The 17,312-nt window shown below is 40.4% G+C and overlaps 1 protein-coding gene and 1 pseudogene across 4 annotated transcripts in view; one reads left to right on the top strand and one right to left on the bottom strand.

Moving 5' to 3' along the window:
- LOC119870917 (zinc finger protein 678-like) overlaps nucleotides 1-17,312 on the bottom strand; it is a 129,150-nt gene that overhangs the window by 45,723 nt on the left and 66,115 nt on the right. For all 4 annotated transcript variants that reach the window (XM_038527918.1, XM_038527914.1, XM_038527919.1 and 1 more), the window contains exon 2: nucleotides 4,222-4,316. The gene's annotated coding sequence lies outside the window, so the exon portion shown is untranslated. The remainder of the gene's footprint in view (nucleotides 1-4,221; nucleotides 4,317-17,312) is intronic.
- On the top strand, nucleotides 7,161-7,746 carry LOC119870291 (annotated as a pseudogene).

Genomic DNA, 17,312 nt, shown 5'->3' with positions numbered 1-17,312 from the left:
TCTCCATCTGCCAACCTCCTGAACAAAGCAAATTTTCCCTTCCAACTGTGAAAATGAGTAATGGAATACCTCACTAAAATGGAGTCAGCAAGGAGCTCTCTTGTCTCACCACCGGTAGTCAGTTGCACACTCAATAGGAAGAGATAGACTTGATCTTACATGGACTTCATCTTGCTCCAGGATACTATGCTATTCCAGTCAAAGGAAGAGACACCTTCCTTATGTATAAAAGATGCTTTCCCTCCACAAGGTCCTTTATAAATGAATGGACTGCCTTAACTAGAAATCATCGAGAACTTCAATGGCCATAACTAGATTTTTTGATCTTTCCAAAGTTACTTTTATCAAAGATGAGCCAAGGAAAATTGGCTAAAATCATCATTCTAAAATTGACAAAACTGAATGGCATTCCTGATATAATTGGTATTTTGAAGGTTCCAAGCCCTACCAGGAACATCATATTGCCTCATGCCAACATATAATTTTTCAAGTCAGTAAGGCAAGCAATTACAAACACAAAAAAAGGGTTTCTGAGGCCTCTTCTTCCCCTACCTGACCTTCTTTGTCACAGTTGCTAGGAAGGCCACCCTGCAGTCAGGGCCCACCTCCAGTGTAATCTGTCCTCTATCTCTCCCTTTCTCATCTCTGCTCTCAGTCTATCCTTTGTTGCACTTTCCTTTTCCTCTGAGGTCCCCTCTGCTACCTCCTCTCCTGAACGTACTAAAATCTGCTTCATTAATGTTAAATCTTCTGAAGATCTAAGTGGATACAAAGTTTCTTTCTTCTCTTTTTTTCTTTCTTTTTAAAAAGATTTTATTTAGGGCAGCCCAGGTGGCTCAGTGGTTTAGCGCCACCTTCGGCCCAGGGCCTGATCCTGGGGATCCAGGGTCCAGTCCCACGTCGGGCTCCCGGCATGGAGCCTGCTTCTCCCTCTGCCAGTGTCTCTACCTCTCTCTCTCTCTGTTTCTCATGAATAAATAAGTAAAATCTTTTAAAATTTTTTTATTTATTTGACAGAGAAAACAAGCAGGGGGAGTAGGAGAGGGAGAGGCAGGGAGCCTCTCTGATGAGCAGGGAGCCTGGTGTGGGGCTTGATTCTGGGACTCCAGGATCAAGACCTGAGCTGAAGGCAGATGCTTAACCAACTAAGCCACCCAGGCACTCCACAAAAAATCTTATTTTCCCTGGAATAGGGCGGAACTTTGAGCAATAGTCAAAGAGTTCCCTAAACTGACTGAAGAACTCCATGGTTTTGCTAAAGAATTTAACATATTTATTCAAAGTTCCAAAGCTGGTTTTTCAGATGTATATCAATTGGTCCACATGCTTGCAGTAAGGTCAGGCCAATCATTAGATGGAACTAGCCCAATGGGAACATTGTGAGCAGAATCCAAATACATAGACCCCTAACTTTTGGCAAGATGCTAGAAAATTCACTAGAAGATGTCAACAATCAATTATAACTGTTTTCCCTGTCCAGTGGATCTGAACAAAATTCAGGTTTAGGGGCGCCTGGGTGGCTCAGTGGTTGAGTGTCTGCTTTTGGCTCAGGGCATCGTGATCCCAGAGTCCCGGGATCCAGTCCCTCATCGGGCTTCCTGCATGGAGCCAGCTTCTCCCTCTGCCTATGTCTCTGCCTCTCTCCCTGTGTCCCTCATGAGTAAATAAATAAATTCTTAAAAAAAGAAATTTCAGGTTTATACACAGGAGGCAGATGAATCCCTTCATAAGGGTAAGAATCAAATCCAATTTTTCTTTAAAGATGGATTTGGTCAGGACACCAGCTCTTGATTTCTCTCAGGTCATGATCTCAGGGTTGTGAGATTAAGCCTTGCTTCAGGCTTAATATATAATATATAATATGTAAAATATATTTATATATTTTTAAAGATGGGATGCCTGGGTGGCTCAGCAACTGAGCATCTGCCTTCAGCTCAGGGCATGATCCGGGGTCCTGGGATTGAGTCCTGCGTCAGACTCCCTGAGAGGAGCCTGATTCTCTGTCTGCCTAGGTTTTTGCCTGTCTCTCTCCGGGTCTTTCATGAATAAATAAATAAAACATTTAAAGAGAAAAAACAGGGGATCCTTGGGTGGCTCAGCGGTTTGGTGCCTGCCTTTGGCCCAGGGCACGATCCTGGAGTCCTGGGATCAAGTCCCACGTTGTGCTCCCTGCATGGAGCCTGCTTCTCCCTCTTCCTGTGTCTCTGCCTATGCCTCTGCCTCTCTCTCTCTCTCTCTCTCTCTCTATCATGAATAAATAAAATAAATCTTAAAAAAAAAAAAGAAAAAGAAAAAGAAAAAAAACCAGACCTCTTAGACCACAAAATTGCTCACCAAGCTCCATTGCCAGTCCCTGCGCCTCCCTTGTTATAACAACTCAAAGAACAGAGTTCCTAGCAGCTCCACCTGCTGGGTGGCCTAAACTGGTATTTACACTTTCCCAAGGTTCAGACTCAGATAAAGCAGAGCAAAAAAGATAGTTTTGTATTTCTGGTCAAACCAGTGCTTCCAAGGTAACACATACCATACTGCTTTCCATTCTTGAGATGTCCATGGACAGTCCACAGTTAATTAAAATTAACAAATACATAAATGCAAATGATGGTCCATCAAATTATCCTCAGAGCCTCTAATCCACACTTACTCCCAGTCTTCTCTCTATATTTGTGACATCACATCCAACATTATTTTTAAGATTAGTAATCATGAAAAATAAGAGAAGGAATCTTTACTCCCAAGGAGGCACACCCAGCACCCAAATCATCCAGGAGAAAATGAGCCTATAGTACCCAATTCCCAGGGCTTTAGAATGATTAACATGCATATTGTATGTAAGATTCCCACCACAGTGTCCTGGACACATATCCAATGCATCCACATATACCTGGAACATGTAGTAGATGCTCAATAAACCTTTCTTTCAGGAATGAGTGCATATTATTTATCCCAAGCAGCTTTGCTCAGATACCACTGCCTTATCTAGTCCCTTTGTATATTGCAGGGGATGAGCAGAGATCATCTTTCTAGAAGCTGTTACTACTTATCAGTGGGATTGACGGCATTAATGTTGAGAATGGACAGTTTTGTATAAGGGACTCGGGGGCTCTTCTGCTTTCTCTACCTTAATGCTACTGGAAATGAAGTCTGAAGATGGTGACCTCAATGGCTGTTATAAATACACATTAATGGGCTTTATCCACACCTAGGGAACCAAGATATCAGACCACAGGGCCCCCAGAATCTGTCCTTAATGGGAACCTCACATAGTTTGTATATACATGAAGTTTTTTTTTTTTTTAGATTTTATTTATTTATGAGAGAGAGAGAGAGAGAGAGAATGAGAGAGAGAGAGAGAGAGAGAGAGGCAAAGACACAGGCAGAGGGAGAAGTAGGCTCCATGCAGGGAGCCCGATGTGGGACTCGATCCGAGTCTTCAGGATCATACCCTGGGCTGAAGACAGGCACTAAACCACTGAGCCACCCAGGGATCCCCTGATTATACATGAAGTTTTAATGATGTTTGAAAATTAGTTCTCAGCTACCGATTCGTGTTGCGATCTCCAGTGTAGGTTTTAAAACTATCATGTCCAGTATGCTAACCACAAAGATCCCTTGATGGGGCCTAGCACCAATTAGATCTTAACGAAGTAAATTATTACACTGTGAGGCCAAAGTAAACACTAAGGCTCCCGGGTACATTTCTGAGGATGGAGCCCAGAGTCTGTTCAATGGGAAAGCCTCCATGGGGAAGGCTACTTTGCCTAAGATTTGGTAGGGGAAGGTCAGTCTAGCCCACAATCTTGATGTACCAGGTTTTGTGTGTGTCTCCAAAAGATAAGTGCACCCCAAAATGGGAAAGGAGTAAATCACACTGGGGCCTCCACTTTGAAACTCCTTATGTGTACAGATTTTTCTCATGTCCCCAAAAGCATTGGAACATTAATAGGATCATAGACTCTTACTGGCCATGGGAGGCTTTTAGATTTTACTGTGAATGCCAAAGAAGACTCTAGAACAGAAAGAAGGTTAGTCCTTAGAGGATGTAGGAGCATGTGAAGAGTGAGACAGGAAATGTCCATCTGTGACCACAGAGAATTAAACCTAGGCTTCCAGAATCTTTACATTCAAGTAGAACTTCGTAAAACCACATTTTAAAATCAAATTTTCTCCTTTGACTTTTGGCCTTCACCTGTGTCATCTGCTTCATTCATTCCCACCTACCTGGGTGTGCGACTATGATCTCCTTTCTCTTCATGTGCCAGGGCTCTTTACTTTTCCAACGAGGTTGACCAGATTCAAACTAGAGACAGCAAGATCTATGGACAAGAAAAAAGAAACATGACTCTTGCTGGAGAATTTACAGTTTAAAATCCAATACTATGCTCAGTAAAGAAGAGAGCATATTACAGAAGAATATAGAAAATTATTTCTCAAAATGCTGTTTTCTGATGGCCTCATTAGAATACTTAGGAAGCATTTTCAATATTCAGCTCCTAAACTCTATTTCCAAGTACTACTGAATCAGAAATAAGAAACAGATATCTGATTTTAAGATGTGGGCAACAATATTCTATGCCACTTAGTTTCTAGAATTATCACTAATGTAAAGTGAAGTTACAGATAACCTTAGGGAAAGACAAGGATAAAGTCAAGATAAAGCATCATGACTGCTTCCTTCCTTACACCAACAAATGCATGATTAGTTCCTTAAAATAATGTCATTTGTCATTGGTGCTGAGTTACACTATAGAATTTCAAGACAATTGAATATACAGTAATTACATGGTACTTTTCTTTTGCTGAAAATAAAAAAAACTAATAAAGGAGAGAATATCTGTGACCGTGTACAGAATAAAATGGAAACTCATTAAACCAAAGACCATTTAGAACATTTATTTGCAAAGGCCAGGATCTCCAGTAAAGAAAGATGAGAGCTTTCATTTTCCACAGGAATCTGGCAGAAAAACCCTGAACCAAATGAACAAAGATAACATCAGATGCAACAAGACAAATTGGTATCAATGACCTGAAGCATGTAGGACTCCTCATTGTTGGGATAAAATTCACAAAACAAATCATCTGATGATACCAATCATAAAAATATACAGCTTTATGAAATTTCAAGCCACAGATTGCTCCCATGTCCTGTAATCTTTAATGTATTTCAAACATTAAGTCTTTCATTAAAGCAGTCTAGACAGCAAGGCTTTTTCAGAACTTTTTTATTTTTAAGATTTTATTTATTTATTCATGAGAGACACAGAGAGAGAGGCAGAGACATAGACAGAGACAGAAGCAGGCTCCATGCAGGGAGCCCAATTCGGGACTCTGGGATCATGCCGAGCCAAAGGCAGATGCTCAACCACTGAGCCACCCTGGTGCCCCTCTTTTTCAGAACTTTGACTTATTCTGGGCACATAAGCCATCTGGTTTGTTTGTTCATGTTCATCTAGTTTCCATAAACTCAGACCACACCCAGACAGAATCTAAATATCATGTATTCCCCTCCTTCATTGGGGTCCTGAAACCCAACCCATCCCCAGGTGAGAATCATGGGTATCAACACATCCCCTTGTTGATCTAGCAAAGGAAATATTTTCAATAGTTGCAGGTTTCAAGGTAGGAATTCTTCATGCTGCATAGAAAGCCTGGCTGGAGAAAATGGAGACACAGCCCCAGGGATGTAAGAGAGGAACATCCTAAAGGGCTTTTTTTTTTTTTTTTTTACTATTCTTAAAATAATAAATAGTAGTCTAAAACAAGTTTACTAGGCAGAACCACCAGAGATAGAGAAGTAATAATCTGCAAGTTCTAAATAGATGGCCTTTCAGTAAAAAATGAAGACACCATCCCTGAGCTCAGTCAAGACAAAATTTACCTGAGAGTCATTTCTTCCTCTCCTTTCCCTTCTAGGTTTCTTTCTCAGGTGATATTATGTAAAGAAATCACACATGTAAGCTTCCAAAGGCCTCACTCAGCAAGGCCTCTTCACCTGCTGTTATCAGCTAGCTCAGAGGCAGAAGGATCTTGAAATGCACAAAAAGATGCCCTCTCCTTTGTCACAAGAAAGATTCAGAAAAAAGGAACTCCTCTGTGGACACTTACATGTGAGTTTCTCCTTCCTGGTATCAGATGCCCTCCCTTCCCACAGACAGCCACAAATCCTGCCACAGCATGAGGAACCTGGGCTGCACTGACCTGCCCCTTCCAAGTCCAAACCGTCTGATAGTTTTCTCTTCAACTGAAAGCTGGGCTCAGCTCTCACAAGTATGTCTGTGAATCCTGTGCTTCACTCTGGCCTATCTGAAAATCACCTGGAGCACACAGTTAAAGCAGCACTGCTGCTCTTATAATAGACTCTGGCAGAGGGCCCAGGTGAGGGTGGTTCTTAAAACTCACTGTGGCATCTTTACTGTAAACCCACGCTAATAAGCAATGATGTGCTTTCAAGCTTCAATATGCATAGAAATCACTTTGTATTCTAGGTCCCATTGAAGAAATGGTGATTCTGTAGGCTTGGAATGGGATCAGATAATTGGCATCTTTCACAGGTTCCTTGTTAGTGCTGATGTTGCTCCACATTTAGTGACACTAAACTAGACACTAGAGAATGCAGTCACAACACACTTGAGCCCTCCACATCCACCATCTTATGTCAACCCAACAACTCCAGGTGAGTTCCCAAGAAAGAGTCTACTATTTACTTTTCTCTGTTTTGAGTTTACTGTGGGTTCCCAGCAAAGATCACCATAATCATCTTGAAGGACCACATGCTTTCCTTTTTTTTTTTTTTTTGTGACCACATGTTTTCATAGCACTTTAAAATTTGCAGAAAGGCTAGTGAATACATTAATGTCTGAGCAAGTCTCTATGTGGAAAATGACATGTGTACATTGATTACTGCAATATTGAGTGCTCTCTGTTCACATGGAAGTTATGAAGACCTCATATATATGATGTAATTTAATCCCCATAACATCCTGCGAGCTGAGCTCTAGGTGTCCTATAATAACCATAAAGATGTACATACTGGGCCCCACCTATCTGCCTTGCCTCCTGTTTCCCTATCAATTAAAAATAAATGTTTGTGGCTCTCCACTCCTCCTCAATCAATAGACAGCCATGTCTTCTGGTAGTGCCAGCTGTGCCCCCAAGACACAATGGTGAAGGGTGGAGTAAACAGATTTGACCAATTGAGCACCTGGTCACTAGGGCTGCTTTTAACTCTGGCAAAATGGATATTGTGGCCACCAATAACCCATTTATTGACCTCAACTACATAGTCTACATGTTTCAGTATGATTCCATCCATGGCCAATTTCATAGCATAGTCAAGGCTGAGAATGAGAAACTTATTATCAATGGAAACCCCATCTCCATCTTCCAGTAGTGTGATTCCACCAATATCAAATTGGGTGATGCTGCTACTAAGCATGTTGTAGAATCCACTGGGGTGTTCATCATCATGGAGATGGCTGGGGCATACATGAATGGTGAGCCAAAGTGGGTCTTCATCTCTGCCCCTTCTGCTGATGCCCTCACGTGTGACAGGCATGAAACATGAGAAATATGACAACTCCCTCAAGATTCTCAGCAATGTCTCCTGTACCACAAGCTGTTTGGACCCTCTGGCCAAGGTCATCCATGAAAACTCTGGCATCATGGAGGGACTCATGACCACAGGCTATGTATGCCATCACTGCTACTCAGATGACCATGGATGACTTCTTAGGGAAACTGATATGATGGCTGAGGGTTTGCCCAGTACATTACTCCTACTTCTACCAGCAGTGCAAGGACATCCCTGAGCTGAGGCTGAGTGGAAAGTTCATTGGCATGGCCTTCTGTGTCCTCCAACCCCAATGTTCAGTCATGGATCTGACCTGCTGCCTGGAGAAAGCTTCCAAATATGATGACATCAAGAAGGTAGTGAAGCAGACATCAGATGGCCAGCTCAAGGGCATTCCCAGCTACACTGAGGACCAACTTGTCTCCTGAGACTTTCACAGGGACACCCACTCTTCTACCTTCAATGCTGGGGTTGGCATTGCTCTCAATGACCACCCTGTCAAGCTCATTTCATGGTATAACAATGAATTTGGCTACAGCACCTGTAGCCAAACCTTATGGTCTGTATGGCCTCCAAGGACTAAGAACCCCCTGGACCACCAACCTGAAAAAGAGCAAGAGGAAGAGAGAAGCCCTCAGCTGCTGGGGAGTCCTTGCACTGAGTCATCCCCCAACACAGAGAATCTTCTGACTCCCAGTTACCATCCCAGACCCACTGAAGAAGAAGAGGGGCTGAGGGAACTCTACTTTATCATGTACCATGGATAAAGTATACTGTACCGTACAGCCCCCTCCCCAAAATGTTTGTAAACTATAGGAGTGCAATATGGATGAATGGAAAAATACAGAAAGGAAGAGATTAGAGTTTTCATTCTTTTGTTTATATTTTTTTAACAGGATAGAAAATGTTTCACTTTATAAAGTAAATGCCAGTTTTCCTATACTTTATTCATACTCATCAGCAATGTAGGACTATTTTAATTCCTACACATTAGTGTTAATAAAATTTTTTAAAACATTTTATTTATTTATTCATGAGAGACACAGAGAGAGGCAGAGACATAGGCAGAGAGAAGCAGGCTCCTCACAGGGAGCCCGATGTGGGACTGGATCCCTGGACTGGGATCACTCCCTGAGCCTAAGGCAGATGCTCAACCACTGAGCCACCCAGGTGTTCCTAAAATTTTCTTTTTTTCTTAAATTTAGTTATTTTAGCAAACAGGGAGTGTCATCTTCCTGTTGTTTTCCTGCTTTCTATGAGGAGTGGTTAAGGAAAATATGACATATATGGATTATGTAATATCAAGATATAAAATACATATATCATAGAATATAATACATATATGTGCACCATTCAGTCTTTCAAAAAGAAGAAACGGAAGAAAGAAGACATTAGTCCATTTTGGACAAAGTTGATGAGCCTGGAGGATAAATGGAATAAGCCACACAAAATTGCAAATACTGTTTTATCTCAATTTTATCTCTAGTCTAATAAAGTTGAGCTTCTAAAAGCAGAATAGAATTGTGATGCTAGGACATGGCAGAGTGCAAAGTGGGAGGCGTTGGTCAAATGGTGCAAAATCTCATTTATGAAGGAGGAATAAATTCTGGAGATCTGAAGTACAGCGTGGTGACTGCACATTATTCTAGGTCTATTACACTTGATATTTGCTAAGAGAGTATATCGTCAATGTTCTCAACAAAAATTAATTTAAAAATCAGAAATAAAAACTTCTAACACTATGAGGGCATGGGCATGTTAATTAGCTAGATTGTTTTAATCACGTCATAACGTATACATATATTTATGTTTTGTTACTTAACAACTACTGAACTATTGAATCTGCAGGAATAGAAAACAGGATTCTGGGTGGAAGGCTGGTGAAGCACACAACGTAATGATAAAAACAGAAATGAAAAAAAAAAAAAAAACAGAAATGAAGGCACGAAAATATAGGGTCCTTTGCCCATTCATTGGATTCTGGGTTTTGGTAATTGTGAGCACCAGCCCTGGAGAGATGAAAGGAAGAGCCACTCAGAATCGGATCTCCTCTAATCTGTCCTGAGAGTGGAGGAGATCCAGAGCCAGGCCAGGCCAGAGCTGCACACAGCCTCAGAAGGGGGGTGGATCTGGTTTGGCCTAGGGAGGAAGCTGGTTGTAGGCCCTGATATCCCTGACTCTACTTCCAGCTCTGTCATTCCTAAGCCTGCTCAAAGAAATTCAATACACTGAGTTCACATTATTTTAATCAATTTTGTCTCTTTCCTAGTTTAGAAAATAAAAGAAAAAGCAAGTTAACATAAATGCTTGACATTTTCTAGGACAATTAGAAAACTTTTTTTTTTTTTAAGATTTATTTATTCATGAGAGAGAGAGAGAGAGAGAGAGGAAGAGACATAGGCAGAGGGAGAAGCAGGCTCCATGTAGGGAGCCTGACACGGGACTCGATCCCAGGGTTCTGGAATCATGCCCTGAGCCAAAGGCAGACACTCAACCACTGAACCACCCAATCGTCCCGAAAACTTTTTAATTTTAACAAGAATGCAAAATAAATGCTACAGCTACTAAAAAGTCTTTGGTCCAGGGAGGACTCATCGCAGGTGACACCAGAACTCACGTTCTGGTGAGGTGGTACACTGAAACAAAATCCCATGTGTACCACCTCTTCCTCAAATTGACTCCACAATCCTGAATTCAACCATGTATCCATTGGTTCTAACCTAAAAATTTCTAGATATTATGGATCATGATTCTTCGTCTGTTTTTCTAATAACCAATTGCCATGGAAATAATCAGTTTCTATCTGTTTGCATCTCTACACTTGCTCAGTGTTCTTTAGTACAGTGAGGAACAAAGGGACTTTCATCTGGGTACCACAAGAGACTTCTATGGAAGTAGGAGAAGATCCTGGATGACTCACTTCTACTTCTGAGATGGAAACAGATTCAAATTCTACAGTTTACACAGGACATCCCCATATATCCCAGAGTCCCTGATATTGGAGAGTGTGTCCCAGTGAGACTGACCTGATGCTCCCATAGGGATGTAGGTAGTGGAAACCTTATCTTAGTCTGGACCATCACATAGGGCACAGACCTGTCCTGGTGGAGCAGTATCCTCTGACGCAGGTGTGATGATTCTTGTCCCTAAGCAGGGCATTTGAGTAAGAAGCCTCTATTTCAGTTAAGCATATATTAAAGATAGCTGTAGTTTTGTTCATGATTCTAGGGATCTTGTGGGTCTTAACCATGAACTGCTAACGGATTTTCTCCCCTCCTGAGGTTGCATGAGGGCAGGACCTAGTGTGGCAGGTTTTAACACTTGTGCTTGAAGCTACTCATGTGTACATGAAAGCTCCACTTGTGCTTGATGTAGAGATTTGGCACTGACCAACAGGAGTGCCAGTTTGTTGAAGGACCATCAAAAATGTTAATAATCTTTGTGTAACGGTCTTCAAAACCGCACGCCCAGGTATATATTAGAGAAATATATCTTATATTGAAAGATATACATTCAAGTGTAACTTGTATATCTCTACTTTAGGAGAAACTGTTTCATTACTGATTGGACTCTGACCTTATCTACTGGGACCATTAACACAACATAATTCTGTGGATAATTAGAAAAGGATTCATTGTACAGCTATAATTTATAATTACTGAAATAGATTCCCTATGTTATTCACAATTTTACCTACAATGTGGCTGACCTGTAATTGTACATAACACTCTGTGAGGTGTGAACATATAAATGACTGATATGGAGAAAAACAGACTACATTTTTCTCATGAGATGAGGAAGTTCTGTAATTCCTCCAGGATAGAAGGACCTAGGACACAGTGGTCATCACCCAAGAGAATAAAGGGGCTGACAGATGGGAAACATAAATGATAAAGGCCAAGTTGTTCACTTGCTACCAGGTAGTCTAATGAAAGAGAATAATTACAATGATGGCAGAGAGGGTATAAAAAGTTACAAAGGTGCTCCCTAGGACAAGAATGTTTGAGTTAGTAGCTGTTATCTCAAGGGAAGATCTAGGTGAGATACTGTTCCTATGAAGGTGTTGGCCCCCCACTGCTTGTAAGTGCACAGAATGACAACCAGAATAAGTCCTACACACAAAACATCTGGGGTACCTCTGGATGCTGCATACACAGCAAATCTATGTGTTTACCACAAAATACAGCAGAAGAGGTTCCAATATTTACAGTGTTTGTGATGTATTTATTGATCTTGTCACACACATACATAGCAACTGTGATATTTACAGCTCCTGTAGGATCCAGCAGAGGATACTGGAAAGACTAATGGAATGTGGAACCATAACTTAATGCTTTGCCTGTCACCTGGAGATCCTAGAACTGATGATGATGGCCTGGAAGACACTTAAGGGGCCAGAATTGCCAATGGACACAATTCTGGACTCTCTGTGAAACTAGAAAATGAGTCTGCATCCAAAATCATGGAGATGATGTTTTTTTTTTTTTTTTTTTTTTTTTGAGATGATGTTTCAAGCCAAAAGCTACCAAGGTGTCTGAGATAACACTACAAGGAATAACCAACACTTGAGTACATTCAGATGACTGAGGAAAACTTCTCAAACACGCCCTTAGTTCCACTGCAGTAACGGGAAATAATGATGACATAAGATGTAGAACTCCAGTAGATTTCCAGGGAAAATCTGGACCAGGAAGATCATACCCAGTGTGAAATACTCAGCTGCCATTTTCCATGGTTCAATAGTTAATTCAAAAATAGAGCAAATAGCATGAAAACAGGAGTTATGGACTGGTTTTTTTTTTCATGAAAAATGACATCTACAATATTCATCAAAGTCTAAAGTCATCGTATAGTGATTACAATGTACATTCCAGTTATTAATGCTTTATAGTCATTATTTTAATGTTCATAATTTTATGCATTTGGACTAATATTATTACTTTCTTACTGATGTCAAATAATAGAATACATATATATTTGGCAGAAAGCTCCAAAAACTTACAGCAGAAGCAAATTTTTGTTTTAAAGAAGTGACTCTGGGAGGGGGAAGGCTTCTGGATGGGGACTGGCCACCAGAAAGACCAAGCCATAATCCGAAGCTTAGAACATTCAGCTTCATCTCCCCACCCTCCTTAATCCAGAGAAAGGAGAAGGGCTGCAATTGGGGTTAGGACTACTCATGTGTACATGAAGGCTCCATAAAATCCCAGTAGTATAGAGTTGGGAGAGATTCCAGGCTGGTGAACACATCCACACAGGGAAGATGACACACGAGAACACCATGGGGACAAAAACTCCCAATCATGGGACCTTCCCAGAATTCATACTATGTATTTCTTCATCTGGCTGTTCATCTGTATACTTTATCATAGCCTTTATTTTTTTACTTTTAATATTTATTTATTTATTTATTTATTTATTTATTTATTTATTTATTTGAGAGCGAGAGATTGAGAGTGTAAGCAAGCACATGATGGGAAGAGGAAGAGGGAGGAGAGAAAAACTCAAGCAGACTGTGCTGAATGCAGAGCCCCATAAAGGCTCAATCTCAGGAACCTGCGATCACAATCTGAGCTGAAACTAAGATTCAGAGGCTTAACCAACTGTGTCACCCAGGCACTTCTGTGATAGCCTCTAATAAGCTAGTAAACATAAGTGTTTCCCCAAGGTTTGCAAGCCATTCTAGCAAACTAATTGAATCCAAAGAAGACATTATTAGAATCTCTAAACTATACCTAATCATTCACAAATATGGGTAACAGAATGAGCTTGTGAAGTGTCTAAAAATATGTAAGGTAGTGAGCAACAGAGGGAGAGGCCAGTCTTGTGGGATTTAACCCATATCTGTGGTATCTGAAAATATCTCTGGGTAAATAGTGTTCACAATAAAATAAATTATAAGACATCCAGGTGGTATTGGAGACTTGCTATTTTTGGAGGGGAAAGCACCCCCAACCCATACTTGTGACCAGAAGCATCAGAAGTAAAGTGCTCCGCATAGTAAGAGGGATACAGAGCAGAGAAACACATTAGGTAAGAACTGGTTTTATCCTTCATAGAAAAGAAACAACAGGTTTTGTTTTGTTTTTATAACTGACCAAAATATTTATTTTTTTAAAAAAAGGATTAACGATCATCTAAATATTGGTAGAGTCAGAATTGGTAGAGTCAGGTACCGAGGTACCTGGGAACCTGCAGCAACAGGAGGAATTCCAATGACCTTCCAGAAAAAGAACTGTTCTTGGATTCTCTCCTATGTTTGACAATCAATGCTTCATCTAGAAGTCTCTACACAGAACAGCCTCTAAGGTCTAAAGACTTAAGAGTATAAGGTCCAGTCCTGGACACACACATAAAGCCTGAAGGGGTATTTAATTGACTACTGAGGACCAGGTACACAGGTCCACCTTCCAGGGTTAAAACCGAAGCACAGCATGAGTGCAATTTCACATCTGGAGAACCAGGACCACAGTCCACTTAAAACAATTCATAGTCCTTTATGCATTGTCTGCATTTTTCATGGGCTAATAACTTCATTTGGGCTAATATCTTCATTGAACATGTCAACCATAAGGATGCCCATAGATATTCATAGATATTCATTTTCAAAGCAGGTTCCCAAAACAGGCCCAGTGGCATCACCTGAGAATTTTGAGAACAGGAAACAGAGGGGCTACAGACTAGCCCAGAACTATTGAAATGATAACATGGGATGATGCCTAGAAATGTGAGATTTTACAAGTATACCAGGTGGTTCTGATGCAAGATAAATTGATAGCCTCTGTAGTTACTAAGTCACAGATCATCCCCAAATTATGCAAATAGTCATTCAGATATTCTCTGTGGTGATGTTACTTATATCACACACCTACAACATACACATTTTCCATATTCATAAATAGGACCATAACAGTCTTGGCTTCCTCCTCTTCCAATATGTCACTTCCCTTAATGTCCTCCATCCCCAGCTTCCTGGCATCACCCATAAATAGACTTCCCATCACATTCTTTCATCAAAATAATCCAATTTAGAGTGAATTGGAATGTATTCAAATATTTCATCAAACAAGATATGAAACACATACAGCCAGACAAGATATGATAATTTATAATGGATTTGAATATAGAATCCTCACCTCGAATCTGCATTTAATGATTTTTACTATGAGAGCATAAATAAATGCAGACTTAAAAAGCTCTTCATGCCCAGCTATAAAGAATTAGCACTTAGTTTCCATATATGATAAAATTCTTGTAAATCTGAGTAGGCACACTCTAAATTTCAGGGCCTTTTCATAGCATCTAATTCTAGTGCAAAGCATAATGTCCTTTGTGTCAAATGTCTTCAAACCATTCAGGTTAACACTGGCCATTCCCAACAAACTTACACGTCTACCTGGGTTATAGGTATGTTGTTACTTAGAGTGGTCTCTGACAACGTTCTGGTCAGTGAGATGAAGAGAAAAGCTCCTAGAAGAGGTTGGCCTTCCCTGACTAAAAAAGGAGTGGTTCTAAAACAAATTCCCTGAGTCCTATCAGATTTACACTGCCTCAGGATGCCTGGGTGGCTCAGTGGTTAAACGTCTGCTTTCTGCTTAGGGCATGATCCTGAGTCTCACATCCGGCACCCCGCAGGGAGCTTGCTTCTCCCTTTGCCTGTCTCTTGTGAATAAATTAAATATTTTAAAAAATAAAAAGAAAATACACTTACAGTAATGTACTATAAAAAATACATAAATGTAGGTGGACATGCACAGTTCAATCCCATGCTGTTCAAGATTCAACAATACTTTGTAGTTTCAGTCTCTTTATTTTTATTTATTTTAGTATTTTTAAGATTTTTTATTCATGAGAGACACAGGTAGAGAGGCAGAGACACAGACAGAGGGAGAAGCAGGCTTCCCACAGGGAGCTCGATGTGGGACTGGCTGGATCCCGTGAGACAAAGACAGATGCTAAACCACTGAGCCACCCAGGGGTCCCTATAGTCTCTTAACCTACAACTTTGTTTAATGTGGAGTAGGTTAGAGATAGTGCAAGAATAACATTTCTTCAGTACACATCAGTGTTAACACATAAGAAAAAAATTCAGTTTAATAGTTAAGTTCAAACATAGTCTAAACAAACTACTGGAAAATCACCATACGATCCTTGGTCAAAATACAGATTATGAGTATTCAACAACCCCTCCTGTTTCTGATGACAGTTGTAGTTTCCAATATTACAAATTTATGTTAATCAAACTGTTTATGCTTTCAGTAAGGTTTCTGGTCAACTGCAGAATAATACTAAGTTAAAATTTGGTACACACACACACAAACTTTTTCCTAGTTCTCTTACAGCTAAATTATATCTTAAGCTTTGTTTATTTATAATTTGCATTCCATGCATACCAAAACCATGGGAATCTTTTGTTCAGTACACGCAGAAAAAAGACAAAGAATATTATAGAATAAAACTTTATAAATAGTAATTTACAATTCTGCAGGTATCGCCTATAAGTATATTACTAGTGACTTTGTTACATTAGCATTTTAAGATTTTATTTAATTATTCACGAGAGACACACACAGAGAGAAAGAGAGAGAGGCAGAGACATAGGCAGAGGGAGAAGCAGGCTCCAAGCAGGAAGCCCAATGTGAGACTCAATCCTGGATCTCCAGGATCACCCCCTGAGCCAAAGGCAGCCACTCACCACCACCAATGCTTCCCTACATTAGCATTTTTTAAGTAGAGCCCCGGGGAATTGTGTAGTAAGCCAAGGTTCAATAGAAAAACACCGAGGAAACTGAAATACACAAGTTCATCACTCATAGATCCTAGAGGATGTACACAATAGGTCTTGAAAAGTACAAGATGAATTCAAGGAGGGCAGGCTGTGTGGCAGAACTGGGGCAGATGCCTTTATTAGGGTCCATGGTTGGAGAGCCTTGCAGTTCTAGAGTCAAGTTATAGAATGCACAAGTCAAACCAAAATGAATGGAGTATGGTAACCTCTGTGGGGGGTCCTCTGGACAGGGTGTACAAGTGAAATATACTGTGGAATGGCAACTGTTGTTCACATCAGCAATTTACACTAGCCTGTGGCTTTGAGGGCTGTTATTTAATGCATTTGCTAGCAGAAGCTAGTATCAGTTCATACCACCTGCAGGCAGCCTGGTGATATCAGAGTCCAAGGTATTCCAGCAGTACCAAAAGCAGGAAAGCTACATTTTTAATATATTTTTAAATATTCATTTCATTATTTATTTGAAAGAGAGAGACCACAAGCAGGAAGGGCAGACTGAAGGAGAGAGAGAGAGAGAGAATCTCAAGCAGACTTGGCACTAAGTGCAGACTGTGACATGGGGCTTGATCTCGGGAACCTGAGTCAGGACCTGAGCTGAAACAAACAGTTGAAGACTTAACTACCAACCAGGCACAATACTTCTATGTCATGTACAATATAACCATCATAATGTCCTAATAGTTATAAAAAGGATGAAAATATGCAACATATAAGTTTGGGAAAAATAATCTCAAATCATTTGAAGCTTAATGCTACTGGGAAGAGGGAGTATTTGTGATGCAATCCCATTGTATTCAGAAGTACAGTTCACTCTGGAACACTGCAGGGGCTGGGTTTCTCCTAGATACGTATACTCTGATATAAACGAAGTTTTGAGCAATGCTCAAAAGCTTCACAAATTTTTGTGAAATTTTGTTTACATTTGTAAGACTTCATCCCAGCACATATTCTCTG

This window comes from Canis lupus, chromosome 1, assembly GCF_011100685.1.
Source record: "Canis lupus familiaris isolate Mischka breed German Shepherd chromosome 1, alternate assembly UU_Cfam_GSD_1.0, whole genome shotgun sequence".
Classification (NCBI taxonomy): Eukaryota; Metazoa; Chordata; class Mammalia; order Carnivora; family Canidae; genus Canis; species Canis lupus.
The sequence above is the reverse complement of the archived record's forward strand: the minus strand, read 5'-3'. Positions and strand labels throughout refer to the sequence as shown.